This window comes from Equus asinus, chromosome X (assembly GCF_041296235.1).
Source record: "Equus asinus isolate D_3611 breed Donkey chromosome X, EquAss-T2T_v2, whole genome shotgun sequence".
NCBI lineage: Eukaryota > Metazoa > Chordata > Mammalia > Perissodactyla > Equidae > Equus > Equus asinus.
Genome location: NC_091820.1, coordinates 120634307 through 120655775, shown reverse-complemented (window position 1 = coordinate 120655775; position 21469 = coordinate 120634307). Strand labels below are relative to the sequence as shown.

Genomic DNA, 21469 nt, shown 5'->3' with positions numbered 1-21469 from the left:
AGGTCAGAGAAGCAATGTGGGAGATCTTGCAGCATCTAAGAATGAGCATTCCAATTATAGATTCAGAGTCCAGAGAAAGAGCTACAGTGTGGGCGTGTGGACCCATTGACCCACTATGAGATGGGTATTACTTTCTGGACCAGGGTTTGCATTAGGTTGAATCATATGAAATTATCCTGGCTTGAAGTGTTCACTTTTAAGTCCTACAAATTCATACCTAAATATCCATGACCTCAACCCTCAAACCAATGCCCAGAGAAAGTGAATTAAATATAGCACTTGAAGAGCATATACATTCCATGCCCTTGTCCACAAAGGATCTCCTCTTTGAAAGCCACTATGAGTTTTATACTTGCATTTTCTACACCAGCCAGCACCACTTTGACATCAGGCACTGGTCTCTATCAGGAGGAGCTACATGATCTACAGGATGACCTTGAGTTGGACTGAGGACCTTTCTGTGGTTTGTATCTACAAGCACTGCCAACCAGTGTAAACCATCAAGTAAGAGACTCAAGCTGGTTCTTCTCTCACATCTCACCTAGCCCTGTTGGAAACTCTAGGGCCAGTCTTACGTCCATTCAAAGTTAGACAGGTTACAAAACCTATCACATTCCACTTTCAGTTCCTCATTTCTTTACATATAGCTCCCAACTTCTAACCGCCATTTTCAGAGCTCACTCATTTCTCACACATTTATATTCCACCTGAATAATCAGAGACTACAAACTGGAGTATTTATTGCAGAGTATCTGTTTCTTGCCATCTTTAAGACCCAAGAGTGAAAGGACTGAAACTGATATGAATAGTGATGTTGATTCTCAAGATAATTCTACTAAGGTATGATTTGTGTCGTACTGCAACTATCCATTTCAGTATGAATCTCAATCCACACCCTACCAGAAATATAACTATTTGTAAAATAAATAATTCAACTTTTTTCTACTTTAAACTCTCATTTTGACAGAGGGTCAGAAACGTAATTTTAGTTACTTTGGGGTTTGCTCCCCCTTTCCCCGAGATTGCGTTTACGTTTGGAGAGGTTTCTATGCAATGGGTAGGAGACTAGTCTTAGTAATAATTTTCTGACTCTTGGTTGATTGTCACTCAGGCTTTTGCTGAGTAAACCTCATTACTATTTTTAAGACCCCTCCATATCTGGCAACTCTTTGTGCTACATTTTATGCATTTAAATACATTATATGCATTTAATTGTGACAGTAAGAATACAATAATTATTAATACTCAGGTTAATAATTCATAAGTAATAATGATACTATTTGTAAATTTATTTTTCTGTGTTATCTTGAAAAGAACTAATTAGAAGTTGGCTGATTAAACTAGAAGAATATGATCCTCAACAATATATGGATGCAAATGAAATCCTCAAAATATTTAAAAAATTTTTTAATTGTGATAAGAAACACGTATCATAAAATCGACCATCTTAACCAGTTTTAAGTGTACAGTTCAGCACGTTTAAATGTGTTCCCATTGTTGTGCAACAGATTTCCAAAACTCTTTTCATCTTGCAAAACTGAAACTCTATACTCATTAACAAATCTCCATTTTCCCCCTCCCCCAGGCTCTGGTAATCACCTTTCTATTTTCTGTTTCTGTGAATTTGACTACTCTGGATACCTCAGGTAAGTGGAATCAAACAGTATTTGTCTTCTCCAGACCAGATTATTTATTTATTATTTATTTCCCCCCTTCTTTTAATTGCAGTAACATTGGTTCATAACATTATATAAATTTGTGGTGTACATGATAATGTAGTTCAAATTCTGTGTACATTACATTGTGTTCACCACCCACAGACTAATTACAATCCATCACTTCACACATGTGCCTAATCCCACCCCTTTCGCCCTTCCCCCTCCCCCCTTCCCCTCTGGTAACCAACAATCCAATCTCTGTTGCTATGTGTTTGTTTGTCGTTGTTTGTCTCTTCTACTTATGAGTGAGATCATACAATATTTGACTTTCTCCCTCTGACTTATTTCACTTACCATGATACCCTCAAGGTCCATCCATGTTGTCACAAATGGCCAGATTTTGTCACTTCTTATGGCTGAGTAGTATTCCATTGTGTATATATGCCACATCTTCTTTATCCATTTGTCCCTTGATGGGCGCCTAGATTGCTTCCAAGTCTTGGCTATTGTGAATAATGCTGCAATGAACATAGGGGTGCATGTATCTTTATGCATTTGTGTTTTCAAGTTCCTTGGATAAATACCCAGCGGTGGAATAGCTGGATCATATGGTAGCTCTATTCTTTAATCTTTTGAGGAATCTTTATACTGTTTTCCATGGTAGCTACACCAGTTTGCACTCCCATCAGCGGTGTATGAGGGTTCCCTTCTCCCTACATCCTCTCCAATACTTATTGTTTCCTGTCTCGTTAATTATAGCCATTCTGATGGGAGTGAGGTGATATTTCATTGTAGTTTTGATTTGCATTTCCCTGATGTTAGTGATGTTGAATATGTTTTCATGTGCCTGTTTGCCATCTGTATACCTTCTTTGGAGAAATGTCTGGTCAGTTCTTTTGCCCAATTTTTAATCGGGTTTTTAGTTTTTTTGTTGTTGAGATGTATGAGTTATTTGTATATTTTGGATATTAACCCCATATCTTATACACGGTTTAAAATATCTTCTTCCAATTGTTGGGTTGTTAATTTGTTTTGTTGATGGTTTCCTTTGCTGTGCATAAGCTTTTTACTTTGATGTAGTCCCATTCGTTTATTTTTTCTATTGTTTCCCCTGCCTGGTCAGACATGGTATTTGAAAAAAATGCTGCTAAGACCAATGTCAAAGAGAATACTGCCAATGTTTTTTTAATTATCATTATTGATTGGCACCTGAGCTAACGTCTGTTGCCAATCTTCTTTTTTTTCTTTTCTTATTCTTCTCCCCACAGCGCCCCGCCCCCCCCCCCCCCCACAGTACATAGTTGTATGTTCTTGTCGTGAGTGCTTCTGGTTGTGCTATGTGGGATGCCACCTCACGTGGTCTGATGAGCAGTGCCATGTCCACGTCCAGCATCAGAACCGGTGAAACCCTGGGCCGCCAAAGTGGAGTATGCAAACTTAACCACTCGGCCATGGGCCAGCCCGTGCCTATGTTTTCTTCTAGAAGTTTCATGGTTTCTGGTCTTACATTCAAGTCTTTAATCCATTTTGAGTTGATTTTGGTGCATGGTGTAAGATAATGGTCTACTTTCATTCTTTTGCATGTGGCTGTCCAGTTTTCCCAACATCATTTTTATATTTTTTGAGGAAGATTAGCCCTGAGCTAACTACTGCCAATCTTCCTCTTTTTGCTGAGGAAGACTGGCCCTGAGCTAACATCCATGCCCATCTTACTCTATTTTTTATATGTGGGACGCCTACCACAGCATGGATTTTGCCAAGCGGTGCCATGTCCGCACCCGGGATCTGAACCGGCGAACCCCGAGCCGCCGAGAAGCGAAACGTGCGAACTTCACTGCTGTGCCACCGGGCCGGCCCCCCACAAGCCCAACACCATTTATTGAAGAGACATTCCTTTCTCCATTGTATGCTCTTGGCTCCCTTGTCAAATATCAATTTTTCATATATATGTGGGTTTATTTCTGGGCTCTTGATTCTGTTCCATTGATCAATGTGTCAGTTTTTGTGCCAATACCAAGCCATTTTTGCTACTATAGGTTTGTAGTATATTTTGAAATCAGGGAGTGTGATACCTCCTGCTTTGTTCTTTTTTCTCAGGGTTCCTTTGTCTATTTGGGGTCTTTTGTTGTTCCACATAAATTTTAGGATTCTTTATTCTGTTTCTGTGAAAAATGTGGTTCGAAATTTGAGAAGGATTGTATTGAGTCTGTAGATTGCTTTGGGAAGTATAGACATTTTAACTATGTTAAATCTTCAAATCCAAGAGCAGGGAATATCTTTCCATTTCTCTATTTCTCCAATTTATTTCCAGAATGTGTTATAGTTTTTGGTGTAGAGATGTTTCACCCCTTTGGTTATGTTTGTTCCCAGGTATTTTATTCTTTTTGTTGCAATTGTAAATGGGCTTGCATTTTAATTTTTATTTCTGCTACTTTATTGTTAGTGTACAGAAACACAACTGATTTGTTGTTGATTTTGTATCCTGTAACTTGACTATATTCATTTATTATTTCCAAAAGATTTTTAGTGGATTCTTTAGAGTTCTCTATATAGAAAATCATGTCATCTGCAAGTAGTGACAATTTCACTTCTTCTTTTCCAATTAGGATCCCTTTTATTTCTTTTTCTTGCCTGATTGCTCTGACTAAGACTTCTAATACTATGTTAAATAAGAGTGGTGAAAGTGGGCATCCTTGTCTGGTTCCTGTTCTTAGAGGGATAGCTTTCAGTTTTTCTCCATTGAAAATGATATTAGCTGTTGGTTTGTCATATATGGCCTTTATTATGTTGAGGTACTTTCCTTCTATACCCATTTTATTCAGTTTTTATGATAAGTGAATTCTATATCTTGTCAAATGCTTTCTCTGCATACATTGAGATGATCGTGTGCTTTTTATTCTTCATTTTGTTAGTGTGGTGTATCACGTGGATTGATTTGTGGATGTTGAACCACAGCTGCATCCCTGGAATAAATCTCACCTGATCATTGTGTATTATTTTTTTAATGTATTGTTGTATTCGATTTGCTAGTATTTTATCGAGGATTTTTGCATCGATCTTCATCAGTGATATTGGCATGTAATTTTCTTTGTTTGTGATGTCTTTGTCTGGCTTTGGTATCAGGCTAATGTTGGCTTCATAAAATGAGTTAGAAAGCTCCCCTTCTCCTTCAATTTTTTGGAAAAGTTTGGGGAGGATAGGTATGAAGGCTTCTTTGAATGTTAGGTAGAATTCACCAGGAAAACCGTCTGGTCCTGGGCTTTTATTTTCTGGAAGGTTTTTGATTACTGTTTCAATCTCCTTAATGATGATTAGTTTGTTCAAATTCTCTATTTCTTCTTGATTCAGTTTTAGAAGCTTGTATGATTCTAAGAATTTATCCATTTCTTCTAGATTATTGAATTTGTTGGTCTATAGCTTTTCATATTATTCTCTTATAATCTTTTTTATTTCTGAGGTGTCCATTGTAATTTCTCCTCTTTATTTTCTGATTTTAGTTATTGGAGCCTTCTCTCTTTTTGTTCTTGGTGAGTCTAGCTAAAGGTTTGTTGACTTGACTTTTCAAAGAAGCTGCTGTTGCTTTCATAGATTTTTTTCTATAGTTTTTAAAGTCTCTATTTCATTTATTTCTGCTCTGATTTTTTATTATTTCCTTCCTTCTACTGATTTGAGGCTTCGTTTGTTCTTCTTTTTCCAGTTCCTTTAGGTGCACCGTTAGATTTGTTTATTTGGCATTTTTCTTTTGTTGAGATAGGCCTGTATTGCTATAAACTTCCCTCCTAGAACTGCTTTTGTTGTATCCCATAAATTTTGGCATGTCGTATTTTCATTTTCATTTGTCTCCAGGTATTTTTTGATTTCTTCTTTGATCTCTTCATTGACCTAATCGTTGTTCAGTAGCGTTTTGTCTAATCTTCTCATATTTGTGGCTTTTCTTATTTTCTTCCTTTAGTTGATTTCTAGTTTCATTCTTTTGTGGTCAGAAAAGATGCTTGGTATTATTTCCATCTTCTTAAATTTATTGAGACTTATTTTGTGGCCTAATATGTGATCAGTCCTGGAGAATGTTCCACATGCACTTGAAAAGAATGTGTATTCTGCAGTTTTTGGATGGAATGTTCTATATACATCTACTAAGTCCATCTGGTCTAATGTGTAGTTTAAGGCCAATGTTTCTTTATTGATCTTCTGCCTGGATGATCTAACCATTGGTGTCAGAGGAATGTTAAATTGCCCTACTATTATTGTGTTACTGTATATTTATCCTTTTATGTCTGTTAATAATTGCTTTATATATTTAGGTGCTCCTATGTTGGGTGCATAGATATTTACAAGTGTTATATACTCTTTTTGGATTGTTCCGTTTATCATTACGTAGTGCTCTTCTTTGTCTCTTGTTACAGTTTTTGTTGTAAAGTCTATTTTGTCTGATATAGGTATTGCTACCCCAGCTTTCTTTTCTTTGCCATTTGCATGAAATATGTTTTTCCAACCTTTCATGTTCAGTTTGTGAGTGTCTTTAGGTCTGAAGTGTGTCTCTTGTATGCAGCATATATATGGGTCTTGGTTTTTTATCCAATTCGCCACCCTATGCATTTTGATTGGAACATTTACTCCATTGACCTTTAAAGTAGCTCTTGATAAATATGTACTTATTGCCATTTTGTTACTTTTTATCTGGGTGTTTTAGTAGTTCTTCTCTGTTCCTTTATTCTGCTCTTGCTCTCTTCCCTTGTGGTTTGATGGCTTTCTTTAATATTATCTTTGGATTGCTTTCTCTTAATTTTTGGTGCATTTATTTTAGGTGTCTAGTTTGTGATTACCATGAGGTCCATGTACCATAATCTAAATAGATAGCCATCTATCTTGAGTTGATGGTATCTTTAGTTTGACCTCCTTATAAAAGCTCTACCCTTTTGCTCCCCTCCTCCCACATGTATTTTATATCATATCTAACCTCTTTTTTTGCATGTGTGTATCCATTAACCACTTATTGAAATGGCCAAGTTTAGTACTTATGTATTTTGACCTCCATATTATCTTTATAGGTGGTTGATCTGCTACTTTTACTGTATTTTTGCTTTTACCAGTGATTTTAATGCCTCTTTTTGTTTTTTTAAAAAGAATTTTCTTGTTCCTATTTGTGGTCTTCTCCTTCTCACTTAAATAAGTCCTTTGACATTTCTTGTACAACTGGTTTCTTGGTGATAAACTCCTTTAATTTTTGCTTCCCTGGGAAACTCTTTATATCTCCTTCCATTCTGAATGATAACTTTGCTGTGTAGAATATTCTTGGCTCTAGGTTTTTCCTTTCAGCACTTTAAATATATTATGCCACTCTCTTCTAGCCTGTAAGGTTTCTGCTGAGAAGTCAGCTGATAGCCTTATTGGGTTTCCTTTGTATGTCACTTGTTGCCTTCCTCTTGTGGCTTTTAGGATTCTCTCTATTTCATTAATTTTGGACATTTTAATTATAATGTGTCTTGGTGTGGGCCTCTTTTGGTTTATCTTGTTTGGTGCTCTCTGTGCTTCCTGTACCTAGATGTCTGTTTCCTTCCTTAGGTTAGGAAAGTTTTCAGCTATTATTTCTTCAAATAGATTCTCTGCCTCTTTTTCTTTCTCTTCTCCTTCTGGGATGCCTATAATATGAATGTTAGTGTGCTTGATGTTGTCCCAGAGGTTACTTAGACTGTTCTCATTCTTTTTAATTCTTTTTCTTTTATCTGTTCAGCTTGGGTGATTTCCTCTAGTCTTTTGTCCAGCTCGCTCATCCGTTCTTCTGCATCATCTACTCTGCTATTGAGTCCCTCTAGTGAATTTTTCATTTCCAGTATTGTATTCTTCATTTCTGATTGGTTCTTTTTCATATTATTCTATTCTTTGTTGACATTCTCACTGTTTTCATCCATTCTTCTCCCAAGATCAGTGAGCATCCTTATGACTTTTTGTTTGAACCCTTTTTCAGGTAGATTTTTTATTTCTGTTTCATTTAGTTCTTTTTCTGGGGTCTTGTCCTGTTCCTTTACTTGGAACTTGTTCCTTTGCTTCCTCATTATGCCTCTTTTTCTGTACTTATATCTATGCATTAGGTGGGTCAGCTATGTCTCTTGATCTTGGAGAGTTGATCTTATGTAAGAGACTCTTTTTGAGGCCCAGCAGTATGTTTCCCTCTCATCATCAGTTCCAAATGTTCTGGGAGTGCCCCTGTGTTGGCTTCATGTGTCCTCTTGTGTCAGGGAGTCTAAGCTGTCCCCCTGTCTGGCTGGTTGTAATGCTGAGCCTCCTGTGGCTGCTATGGATGCTTCAGTCAATTTATTGGATTTGGGGAGCCCCAGGACAGAGGTCTAATAGCACCTTCCTGTTTCAGTTTTTCTGTTAAGTGAGTAGCTCCCTAGTGTGGCTTGTTCCTGGGCTCAGGGGCTTACAGTCGCTGTAGGACTCTGGCCTGCAAGGCTCTTGTCATCTCTCAGGATTGCAGCTGAGTGGGGCTGGCCCCAGGCACGGGAGCACCCAATTGTTTCAGGCTTTGGAAGGTGGGGCCAATCCCCTATGTGGCTGTTTGAGAAGCACAGGTCTTCTGCCACTGATAAGGCCCATGGTCCACAGATCCATACACACTGTCAACATAGTCCTGGCCCCTGGGCAAGTCCCAACTCCCGGGAACATACCCAGTCACCCCACTGCAGTGCCCCTACACATTCCACCAATGCCCTCTGAACTTCACCCACTTCTCATAGAGGCCTTGCCACACAAAGGTAGACCCACTTGCCTGCCTGCATAGGATCAAGGCACCCAGTCTATGCAGGCTCAAAAGTTGCCTGAATGCTTGCTGTTGGGTGGGGCCACTCCCTAGGGCAGGCTGCCTGCCCTGGTTGGATTAAATCAACACTGCAGTGGGCGGGCAGACCCTGGCCTAATAGGCCAGGGGAAGAACTCCAATGGTATCTGCCAGCATCTGTGTCACCATGCAACCTGTACTAGGTAATAATAATGGCTGCTGACAATGTCTTAGTCCCTGGAGAGGTCTCACCTCTCACTGAGATGCACCCATAGCCTATCAAGTGAGTCTCTTTTCGCAAAGGACTATACACATTTCTTTCTGGTGATTTTAGATTGCTTTCTGAAATGGGTGAATTTGTGCATGGGCCCTTTAAAAGCTGGCTTTTTCCTGCTTATGTCCAATAGGTTTTCTGGGTTATTCTTCGTTGTAGTTAATAGCCAGCAAAATCAGATATTATGAGACTCATCTCAGTTGTGCTGAGCCTGAAGAACGCTTACAATGGTAATGTTCCCCTACTCAGGTGCCCCACTCCTCCAGGGAAGGCTGCATACCTTAGGATTGCTCCTGGCTGGCTGTGAAGCACCACAGCTTGTGAAGGTGGCTATTTTCTCTCCAGAAAGGAATGTTCCCTCTTCTGCCTCAGTCAGGACTGTCCCTTGTTGTAAGAGTTCTTTTTATCCAGTTTTCAATTCTCTCTCTGGGGAAATTGTTCCAAGACCAGTTGTAACTTGGTTTTGTTCATGGGAGGAGGTGAGTTCAGAGTTGCCTATGTTGCTATCTTGACACCAACCCTCACAGTAATTTTGTTTTTAATTTCTTGAGGAACCTCCATACTGTTTTCCATAATGGCTATATAAATATACATTCCAACTAACAGTGTACAAGGGTTACCTTTTCTCTACATCATGTCAGCACTTATGTCTTGTCATTTTGATACTAACCATTCTAACATGTGTGAGGTGATACCTCACTGTGGATTTGATTTATATTTCTCTGATGATTGAACATATTCTCATATACCTCTTGGCCATTTGTATATCTTCTTTGTCACAAATTCCACTCAAGTTCTTTGCCCATTTTAAAATCAGATTATTTGTTGTTTTGGTATTGAGCTGTGCGAGTTGAGTGCTGGTTGTTGTAAGCCCTGCCCCCTTTCGCAGTCTCTATCTGATCCCTAAATGTTGAGCCCCACAGATTCTCCTAGTGATCCCCATGAAGTGAGACTTGAGTGGGCCTCCTGGGTAGTGTCTTGCAACACTGGGGGAGCCAGATGTCTATGCTGGGCTCTCTTTTGCCAGTGGAGAAACTCTAGGCCCATGGGGGACCTCTCAGTGTAGTACTGTGTCAGCCTCAGGAAGGAGTGATGTGGTGAAAGTGAAACTGCTCCTCCTACCCTTCCTATACTGTCCTTCTCAGTCTCTGTGATCCAGGGAGGTACTTCAGACTCACCACTGGGTTCTAGGAATTTCACAATGGGCTCTTTTCTATGAATGGTTGTTAGTTGGTCTTCTTGTAAAGAGGACTGAAATCATAAACCACCTATGTCACCATCTTGATTATGTCACCTCTACAGTGACTCTTTTTACAGCACTGAGTAGCTCAGTCCTAAGGATGTTTACATAGGAGAGAGGCAATACAACACAGCAGTGTACCATTCTGAAGATTCTTTTGGCACAAAACTGTTTCAATTGCGAATGGATGAATGGCCCTGTGGGTCAGGGCATTTCATGCTTGGGTGATGGAGGGAAAAATCCCATCAACTCTCAAAACTTGTTCTTCTTCTTTGAGAAGTTAGCTAGTTGGATAGTGACACTAAGAAAGTTTGTGATAACACTCTGTCAGTTGATAGTAGTATGGCAAATTGAGAAACCTCACGGCAACCTTTGATGGTTGGCTGGGGAGAAGCAGGTCCATCTAAGATTTAGCTTGTATCACTGTTACTTGAATCACTTTCACCTGCATCATTCAGTGTGGAAAATATATGTGCCACAGGGACTTGACTCAGGCTGCTCAAAATGCATGTTTCTTCTGGTTGCCATGGAGATGGTTGCAGTGAAGCCAGCTCAGGTCATGTACATAGCTGTATCTGGGGAGTGTATTAGAGTTGTGACTGTGACCAATTCCATTCCTTTTCCGAGAGAGGGTACATTACTGTTCTTTGGTGATAGAATAGTTGGGGGCATAGGAAAGCCCAAAAGGCATGCCTTGGTTTTTGAAATACCCAAGCCTCCTCTGAATTGAAGGAGAACACTTGTCAGAATACAGACATAAAGCAGGAAGACTGAGAGCTGGAAAACAGAATAAATTTTGTTATAAACTGGAAAAGCTAAGCAGGAGAGGAGCCACAGACTGTGAGGAGCAGCGTGAGCAATAAAGTACCCAGAGGCTTAGTGAGCAAGGGATCACCCTGTCTGAATTGCCTCAGAGATACCTGCTGCTCATTGGAGAAAGGAACATTTAGGGCACTGCATGGGTTCCATCTTCTAGATGAGAAGAGGAGCTTTTAAGGGGCATAGGGTATACAATCAGGGTAGCAGTAAAGAAATTGGGGGTGAGAGAAAGGGGGGAGTTCCACCTACTGTGGGCAAAGACCCATCTCAGAGGGAAGTTTGTAATGATAGAGAAATGAAACGGTAAAAACTCTGTTCTGTAACCCACAGATATTCCCCCAGGTATTATGTTTGATGTCTTCTATTTTCCAGCATGATCTTTGGTAAAACACTTAAAGAGGAATGATTCTGTTTTTGAGAAAGGGGAAACTGCAGTATCTCTGGCCGTACTTAAAGGGAAGGCAGTAGAACTACAAGCATGAAAGTGAAAGAGAGAAGGCATGGAGAGAGAGAGAGAGACAGAGAGAGAGAGAGAGAGAGAGAGAGAAAAGGGAGCAGACTAAGAACCTGAAGGTCTTTAGCCAAAGAAGGAAATGTAGCCAGAGACTGTAGAGCAGGATAAAAACCTCATGAAACCACCCCAATAGTTGATTAATAGTAGAAACATGAGACCAAGCTACTACAAATGACATAGAAGAGTCAATCTGGAACTAGTTTTTCTGAACACAAACTAAAAATATTTTCCTTTTATGGATGGCCTATGGTCTTTGATGTGCTGAGGAGGAGCTTCTAATAAATCTATGCGAAAGTAGACACTAATGTGAAGCCAAACAGCTTCAAATTTGCTATTTTATTGAATCCCAAAAACTATTCTGGGAAATGGATACTGTATTCATATTCTCACCTTGGATATGAGAAAAAAGTGAGTCTGAGATAGGTTAAGTGGTTTTTACCATATGTGATATTATTAATAAGTGAGAGAATTGAGCTATTCTGGACATTTTTCTCTGGATTCCTGATTAAGTTCTGTGTCCTTTTGACCACAGCTTTCTCATGCTTTTCTCTATAGAATTTCCAAATGAAAAAGACATTTAATGAAGGGAAGTTCCAAATGGTGTAGGTGGGCAGGTTGGCTACCAAGACAGGTTATCATAAGAAACTGTTGCCTGGTTTTTTTCATGTTAGCACTTTGCCTTACCCCTTAAACTCAATGATGGGTGGTGATTTTCAGGCTCTGACCTCTAGCTTCCCTCATTGACCATAGTTTAAAGTTTTCTTCACTGCTCTGCTTTAGGCTGCTCTGGGTAAACACCTCATTGGATCCAGACAAGTCTCAGAAGACTACAACATAAACATACTGGCTCCTTTGGACATGGCCTCTGCTGGATTCACTACAAACCCGTATGGAGCACTTATAGAGTTACCGTCTTGGGTAACTTAGGTACTTGAGTTGTTCTTGTCTATGGTACTGAGGTTTCTGAGAATAATGAGGTAGACACCCTCTCCATGGCTCCATAATTAGTCAGGGATAGCTGAGATTTGTTGTGGAAACAGATCAAGCTCATCAACAAGGAATTAGAACGCTAGAGGGATGAACATGAGCAAAGTTGAGGGGAGGGTGTTTAAGAAGGAATGAAGCAGGTTGTTATATTAATACAATGATACTGTAGTTGATGCTGTGTGTGCTGTCCATATACCCCATTTCCAGTCTCAGGAACAAGGCACTTATTACCCCAGCTGCCAGTAATCTTGCATGTTAACAGCTCATAGCTAAATTCTTCCTCAAAAATTGCCTTTAGGCAAACGGAGCTACTTGATCTAATATTATGACTTCCTTTCTAGGGGCAGCTTGTATCCACTGATTGATTGAAGTAGGAGTATATAGGTCCAGGCCCCTTACCTCAATATGTGTTAACTTTCCAAGTCCATCCCAGCTCTAGAGCTCCCCACAGGATTGGCTGGGTCTTTCATTGTGACTGCATCACAGTTCAGCTTTTCTCTCTCCTCAATCTTATTTCCTTCACTCCCTCACAAGTCTTGCTAAGAGTATTTCCCAACAAACATCCTACTTGCGAGTCACCTTTTCAGAATCTGTATTCTGGGGAGCCCGTCTTGTGGGACTTAGTTCCAGTTGTGGTTCTGGGAAGCAGCACTAAAATGGAATTTTTCATCTGGACCCTTGCTGACCACTCGACAAAGAAGAACCAATCACTGATGGATAGGTAGAGCACTGATAGCCTCTGTCACGCATTTGTTGAAACTTTTAGTGGTGGTGAACTGGGATGGGATATCAATGCAAGGCACGTGCTAGTAGGTGCCATGTCTTTAATGTTTGAGAAATATGGGGGAAATAGTAAATATGAAGACTCAGAAATTGGATGTCTGTTATTGGGGCTATTGATGTTTTGGAGAAAGATATTGAAAAGCTGAAGATGATTAAGCACTAATTAAAGGCTGTGTGCAAGCCAGAGATCCTTTTAACAGCATATAAAGATACTCTCATCTCATTCAGCCTGAGGACTGATGAAAACTGAAGATCAGGCTCAGTACTTAATTATAAAATAGCAGAGCAGAGAATGTTAAATTTTCAGCCCTGGTAAATCTGCTACGCCAAGGTCAGACCCCTGATTCAGAAGGAGTGAAACCCTGAGAATTGGAATGGGGATATCAGGATCGACATACACATAAAATGTTAAATCTCAAGATTCTTCTTATCATTCTGAGTCTGCAGAAGTGACCCAATCCTCCATGTTAAGGATTGATGCTTGAGGACAAGCAAGGAAGGCAAACTATGCCCACTCCCCTCACCCCTAGAATCTACCCTCTCCTCCTCTCCTTACCACCAGACCAATAACTAGCATTAAGTCACAACATGACCCAGCCAGGGAATTACTAGGCCTGCTAGGATAGAGAAGGAACTATACCCCAAAGCAGTTATAGTACTTAGTCAACATGTTGGTAGGAGCTAGGAGAGAATGTATGGGGCTGGATTCTGAGGATGCTGGATAAGGTGTAGGATGGAAAATGCAATTAGATAAGGGAGATTTTTAAAATATGGGCATACTCCCATGTTACAGGCTTTAATATCTTGGCAAAGACTCCAAAGAACAGTACTAAATTGCTGCTAGGTTGGCTTTTAGTAGCTTGAATAAAGCAATGTAAAGGAAAAAGGCTTGAACTGCTGTGGTAGACTATGAAAAAAGGAATAAAAAGCTCAGAGAAGTGATCATGCTAGAGTATACTCTATGTATACTCTGAAGTATACATACTATAAAGGCTGGAAAACTTATCATATAGTTATGTTCCTTAGGAGAGCCTTGAGAACACTCCATCAACTAAAGCAAAAAGAGTTGCACCAGCAGCGATGAAAAACTCAGTTGTGGCTTTCTTGACTAGTTCAGAGACACAATAGATTATGCTGTTATGGAACCGGGCTCTGGGGTGTTGGGGTCCTTAAATAATAGAGGACAAGTGGTGGCTTTTAACTGTCAGAAGCAAGGTAGATGAAATTATCACAAAGAGCAGCAAGGTCAGAGTGGGAATCTGACCTCTAGAGATCTATAGATATGGTTAATATAACATGGTATCCCTAGGAGGCAAGAATGATGGGCATTACTAAATCTATATAATCAAAAGAAACCAAGGATAGGTGGCCAGGAAGCCGTAAAAATCCACCTCAATAAAAAGTCACAATTTCTTGCCCAGTTTCTGGATATGAACCAGTTTACAGACCCAGAACCCACTGACTGAAGAAGTGACTTTCTAGGAGAAAGTACGTGGAAACCCTACAGAAAGTGTGTCATAATGATTTCCCCAATTCTTCTCCAAAGAGAACTATGGCTATTTACTCATGTATCTGTACACTGGGAAAAAGGGATTACTAGATTTCAAGGACTGTTAGATACAAGATCTGAGTTTATATTGATACCTGGAGAATTGAACCACCTTCATGGAGCACTTTTAAGTGTGGGAGCATATGGGGACTAAGTATTAAATGAAGTCTCATTCTAGGTTTGGCTCATGGTAGATCCACTAAGTTCACAGATCCACTCGGTGGCCATTTTCCCAGTCCTTGAATGTATTATTAGAATGAACACCCCAGCATTGGTACTTTGGTCTGTAAGACAAGAGCTATCACAATGGAGAAGGCCAATCGGAAGCCTCTGAACCATCCCTCCACCAGCCCCATGACTAAGACGTCAAGTAAAAAGCAATATTGTATCCCTGGGGAAGGGTAGAGATTAGTGTCAACCTTAAAGACCTAAAGGGTGCAGGAGTGGTGGTCCCCATCATATCTCCATTTAATTTACCGATCTGCCTCCTACAAAACACATGGAGGATGACTATGTATGGATTACTACAAACGCAACAAAGTAGTAGCTCCCACCGTAGCCAGCTGCTGTTGTACATATGGTATCTTTGCTACAGCAGATTAACACTACCTCAGGCACATGATAAATGGCCAGTGATCTGGCTAACACATTATTTTCTGTCCCGATCAGATGAGAGGATCAGAAACAGTTTGCATTCACTTGGGGCAGACAACTATACATTTACAATCCTACACCAGGGCTGGACCATCTAGACATTCCATAAAATATCATATTGTTCTTATGTATCTTATAAAATTATCTTATGTATTGTATCTTATGTATCTTATTGCTCTTGTATCTTATGAAATCACGTTGAAATAAGATGATGAGCAAGAAGCAACTAGTATTTTGGCGACCTTGTTAAGACACATGCACTCCGAAGGCACAAGATTAATCAGGGACAAGGGAATCTGGGTAAATGGCATTTGGATGTATCTATGAAGTGAAGTTTTTTGCATCACATGTCAATGTCCACCAGGAAACATACAATACAGAAGAGGAACTAAACAACAAAGTTGACAGAGCAAATGGGCCATTGATGTCAGTCAGTCTCTGTCACTGGCTACCCTAATCTAGCATAATGAGCTCATGAATGGTGTAGCCATTGTGGTAGGGATAGATGCCATGCGTGGATTCAACAACATTGATGTTCACTCACCAAGGCTGATTTAACCTCTTCAGAAGGTCCAATTAGTCATCAACATGAGCCATTGTTGATATTCTAATATGGTACCATTCTTTGAGAAAAGACCTCCCAGATGCTTGCTACAAATTGATAATGTTAAACCCATTCAACTCTGGAAAGGGCAGCAAATAATTTTTACTAGAAATGATGCATATTCTGGGTATGGATTTGCCTTTCTTACCTAAAGGCTTCAGCTAGCACTGCTGTTCAAGGACTTATAGAGTGTCTGATTCACTAGCATGGAATCTTTCATAGTATTACACAAGATCAGGGGAAATGCTTTACAATAAAGTAGATGTGATGATGGGCACATGACCATAGGATCTACTAGAACGATCACATAGTGTACCACATAGAAACTGCTGGCCTGATGGAATGATGGAATGGCTTGTTGAAGGCATATTTTTAAGGTCAACTTGTAGATGATAACTTGCAAGAATGGTGCATCATCTCCTAGAACCCTAAGTTAATGATCATAATAGGGTGCTGTGTCCACAAAAGGTACAGTGTGTGGGTCTTGGAAATGTGTGTGTGTGTGTGTGTGTGTGTGTGTGTGTGTGTGTGTGTGTGTGTAATAGCGGCTCCTCATATCATCACTCTGAGGGAACCACTTATGAACTTTGTGTTTTTCAACATCCTGGCGGGGGAAATTTATTCTGATCGTGAAGAAGAGGTGGAGTTGTTGTCATACAATAGAAGGGGGCAGGGAAGAGTATGTTTGACAGTCAAATAGTCCACTGCGCTGTTTCTTGGTATTCTCTTGCCCAGTTTTAAAAATCAACCTTTATTGAAGTAAAATTTAAATACTGCAAATGCACCCATTTTAAATATACAGTTTTATGAGTTTTGACAAATGCGTGCAACTGTGTAATGACCACAATCAAGATGTAGAATCAAGGTGTTTATCATGACTTAAAATTTATTTCCATGCTTCTTTCTTCTTTTCTAATGTAATCAATAGAAAGCCCAGAAATAAACCCACACATATATGCCCAACCACTCTTTGACAGGGTGCCAAGAATACACGATGGGGATAGGATAGTCTCTTCAATAAATGGTGTTCGGAAAACTGGATATTCATATGCAAAGATTGCAATTGGACCCTTATCTTACACAATATACAAAAATCAACTCAAAATGGATTAAAGACTTAAATGTAAGACCTGAAACCATAAAACTCCTAGAAGAAAATACAGTCATGTGCTGCATAATCATGTTTCAGTCAACAGCAGATTACATATACAATGGTGGTCCCATAAGATTAGTACTATATAGCCCAGGTATGTAGTAGGCTATATCATCTAGGTTTGTGTAAGTACACTTTATGATGTTCACACAATGATGAAATCACCTAATGATTCATTTCTCAGAATGTATCCCCATTGTTAAGCAATGCATAACTGTATAGGGAATAAGCTCCTTGACATTGGTCTTGGCAACAATTTTTTGGATATGACACTAAAAGTACGGGTAACAAAAGCAAAAATAAACAAGTGGGACTGCATAAAACTAAAAAACTCCACAGCAAAGGAGACAATCAGCAAAATGAAAAGGCAACTTATGGACTGGGAGACAATACTTGCAAACCACATATCTGATAAGGGGCTAATATTCAAAATCTACAAGGAGCTCATACAACCCAATCACAAAAAAAATAGTCCAATTAAAAAGTGGGCAAAAGACCTGAATAGACATTTCTCTAAAGAAGACATACAAAGCCAACAGGTATATGAAAAGATGCTCAACGTCACTAATCATCAGGGAAATGCAAATCAAAAGCACAATAAGATATCACCTCACTCCTGGTAGGGTGACTAATTTAAAAAAGATAAGAAATAACAAGAGTTGGCAAGGATATAGAGAAAAGGAAACCCTGTACACTGTTGGTGGGGATGTAAATTGGTATAGCTATTACGGAAAATGTTATGGGGATTCTTTTAAAAATTAGAAAATAGAACTACCATATGATCCAGCAATCCTGCTTCTGGGTATATATCTGAAAGGAATGAAATCAGTATCTCAAAAAGATATCTGCACCTCCATGTTCATTGCAACATTATTTACAATATCCAAGACCTGAAAACAACCTAAGTGTCCACTGATGCATGAATGGATAAAGAAAATGTATGTATATACAATAGAGTATTATTCAGCCTTAAAAAAGAAGGAAATCCTGTCATTTGTGACAATGTGGATGAACTTGGAGGTTGTTATGCTAAGTGAAATAAGCCAGACACATAAAGACAAATTGATGATCTCACTTATATGTGGAATCTAAAAAAAGTAGAATCTGGAGAGACAGAGTAGAATGGTGGTTGCCAGAGCTTTTGGGGTGGGGGAAGTGGGGAGATAGTGTTCAAAGGACACAAACTTTTAATTATAAGATGAATAAGTTCTAGAGATCTAATGTACAGTATTGTAACTATAGTGAATAATAATGTTTTTTATATTTGAAATTCACTGAGAGTGGATCTTACATGTTCTCACCACACACACACACACACACACACACACACACACACACACACAATGGTAACTATGTGAGACGATGGATATGTTAATTTGCTTGATTGTGGTACACATTACACAAGATGTACTTACATCAAAACACGACATGGTACACTTCAAATATATACAATTTTAAATTGTCAATCATACCGAAATAAACGTAGAAAAAAAGCTTTTAGACCTACAAATTTCCCTCCAAACACTGCTTTAGCTACATACCACAGTTTTCAATATGCTGTGTTTTGATTTTCATTGTGTTTACATAATTTTCTAATTTTCCTTGTGATTTCTTCTTTGTCCCATGATTCATTTAAAAGTGTGCTAATTTCATAATATTTGAGTTTTCTAAAAGATATATTTCTATTTATTTCTAATTTAATTTGGTTGTGGTCAGAAAACATACTTTGTATAATTTCAGTCCTCCTAAATTTATTGAGACTTGTTTAATGGCACAGCATGTGGTCAGTCTTACTGAATTTTCCATATGTACTTGAAAAGAATGTGTATTCTGTTGTTATTGTATGTAGTGTTGTAGAAATATCAATAAGGGCTACTTGATTGATAGTATTGATCAAGTCTTCTATATCTTAATGAATTCATGTCTTCTTGTTCTATTAATACTTATATAAGAGTACGACATCTCTATATTTGTGTATTTGCTTTATCTCCATTCAGTTTTGCCAATTTTCACTAGATGTATTTTGAAGCTCTGTTTTTAGTTGCATACACATGTAGCATTTCTATGTATTATTTATTAATTTACCCCTTTGTCATTATGAAATACCCTCTTTATCTCTGGTGATAATTCTCGTCTTGGACTTCATTTTGACTGAGATTAATCTAAACACTTCAACTTTTTTTGAATGATAAGGGTATGCATAGTATATATTTTTCCATCTTTGAAGTTTTAACCCATCTGTGTATTTGTATTTAAAATGTGTTTCTTGTAGATTGCATATAATTGTCTTTTAAAATCCAATCTGAAAATATCTACCTTTAATTGAAATGTTCAGAAAATCTACACATAACATCATTATCTACATTGTTAGTTTAATTCTTACCATCTTGTTTCTTTCATAATGTTCTGTATGTTCTTTGTTAATTTTTCTCCTTTTCTTCACTTTTTTTGAATTGACTATTTTAGTATTTCATTTTATCTCAAATTGGGTTATTACCTATGCCTCAGTGCTTTGTTTTTTAGTGTATTTCTAGGGATTAAATATGCATCTTTAACTTACACAGCCTGATTTCAAATACTATGATACTATGAAACATCATATATAATGTAAGAAACTTGAAACAGTATAATTGCCATTTCCTTCTTCATATCTTTTGTGTTATTGTGCAATTTATATTTACATAAATTACAAATTCAACAATAAATTATTTTTAGTTTTCATGTAAATAGTCAACAAAATAAAAAACCTATTTTTATATTTACTCACATATATTACTTTTGGTGCTGTTCATTCCTTTGTACAGATCTGAGTTTTTAATATGCTATCATTTCAGATGAAAGGACTTTCTTTTACCATTGTTTAGTTCAGGTCTTATTGTATCAAATTGATTCAGCTTTTGTTCATCTGAAAAATCTCTTTTGCCTTCACTTTGTAAAATCAATTATATTGTTGTATAATTTACATACCACGAAATAAATCCATTTAAAGAGTTCAAAGAGTTTTGATAAATGTATATGCCTGTGTAACCAACATTACAATCAATATATGGTAAATTTTCATAATCCCGAAAAGTACCTTTGTGCCTATTTGCAATCAGTAGCACCTCCCAGACCCAGGAACGCACATCCACTGATCTACTTTCTGTCATTATAGATTATTCTTGCTTTTTCTAGAATTTCACATGAGTAAAGTCATTCAGTATGTGTAGTCTTCTTTTGACTAGTTTCTTTTACTATACGTAATGTTTTGGGATCTATCTATGTTGTTGAGTGTATCAATACTTGTGATAGATAGAATCATAAGATGTGTCCCCAAATTCCTGCTCCCTGGAGTACATACAATTTCTCCAAGTTATGCAATCAAGCCCTGATCTAGGTGCTACTGTGAAGGGATTTTGCAGATATATTATAAAGTCCCAAATCAATTCACTTTAAGACAGAATGATAATCCTGGGTGAACCTGTATTTTATTTAAATTCCATTTTCCAATTGATTGTTGCTAGTACAGCCATGTGTCACTTAACAAAGGGCATACGTCCTGAGAAATGTATCATTTTGTTGTATGAACATCATAGAATGCATTTACAGAAACCTAGATGGTATAGCTTACTACACACCTAGGCTATATGATACTAATCTTATGGGACCACTGTGGTATATGTGGTCCATTGTTGACCAAAATGTCATTATGTATATAAAAATACCATGGATTTTTGTATATTGAACTTGTACCTTCTGTCCTTACTGAATTCACTTATTACTTCTAGGAATTTTTTTCTAGATTCTCTAGAATTTTCTACATGCACATCATGGTGTCTGCAAATAAAGACACTTTACATTTTCCTTTCCAATCACAATGACTTATACTTCTTTTTCTTGTCTTGTTATACTGGTTAGGATGTCCTGGTGAATGTTGAAAGGAAGCAGTGAGAGTGGACATTCTTGTTTTTTCTGATTAGGTGGAAAGCATTGTCTTTTATCATTAAATATGATGTTAGCAGTAGGGTTATTTTTGTGTCCTTTATGAAGTTGGAGAAGTATCCTTACATTCCCGGTTTACTGAAAGTTGTTGTCAGGAATAGTTGTTGAATTTTCTTTAATTATTCTTTCATCTTTAGAGATAATTTTTCTCTGTTAATATGGTTGTCTTAGGCAGTTCGAGCTGCTACAAGAAAAATACTATAGACTGGGTAGCTTATAAACAACAGAAATTTACTTCTTATAGTTCTGGAGGCTGGGAAGTTCAAGATCAAGGCGCTGGCAGATTTGGTGTGTAGGGAGGACTCAACTCCTAATTCATAGATGGCCATCTTTTCACGGTGTTCTCACATGGCAGAAGGGGCAAGGGAGCTCTCTGAAGTTTCCTTTATAAGGGGACTGATTGCACTTATGAGGCTTCCTCCCTCGTGAACTAATCACCTCCCAAAGGCCCCCACCTCTTAATACCATCACGTTG

General features: G+C 38.3%; 1 long non-coding RNA gene across 1 annotated transcript in view; it reads left to right on the top strand.

The window, feature by feature from the left end:
* The window catches only part of LOC139042686 (uncharacterized), a 158577-nt gene that overhangs the window by 70286 nt on the left and 66822 nt on the right, over positions 1-21469 (top strand). Inside the window, exon 3 of the long non-coding RNA XR_011499716.1 lies at positions 1586-1646. This is a non-coding gene — a long non-coding RNA (uncharacterized lncRNA). The remainder of the gene's footprint in view (positions 1-1585; positions 1647-21469) is intronic.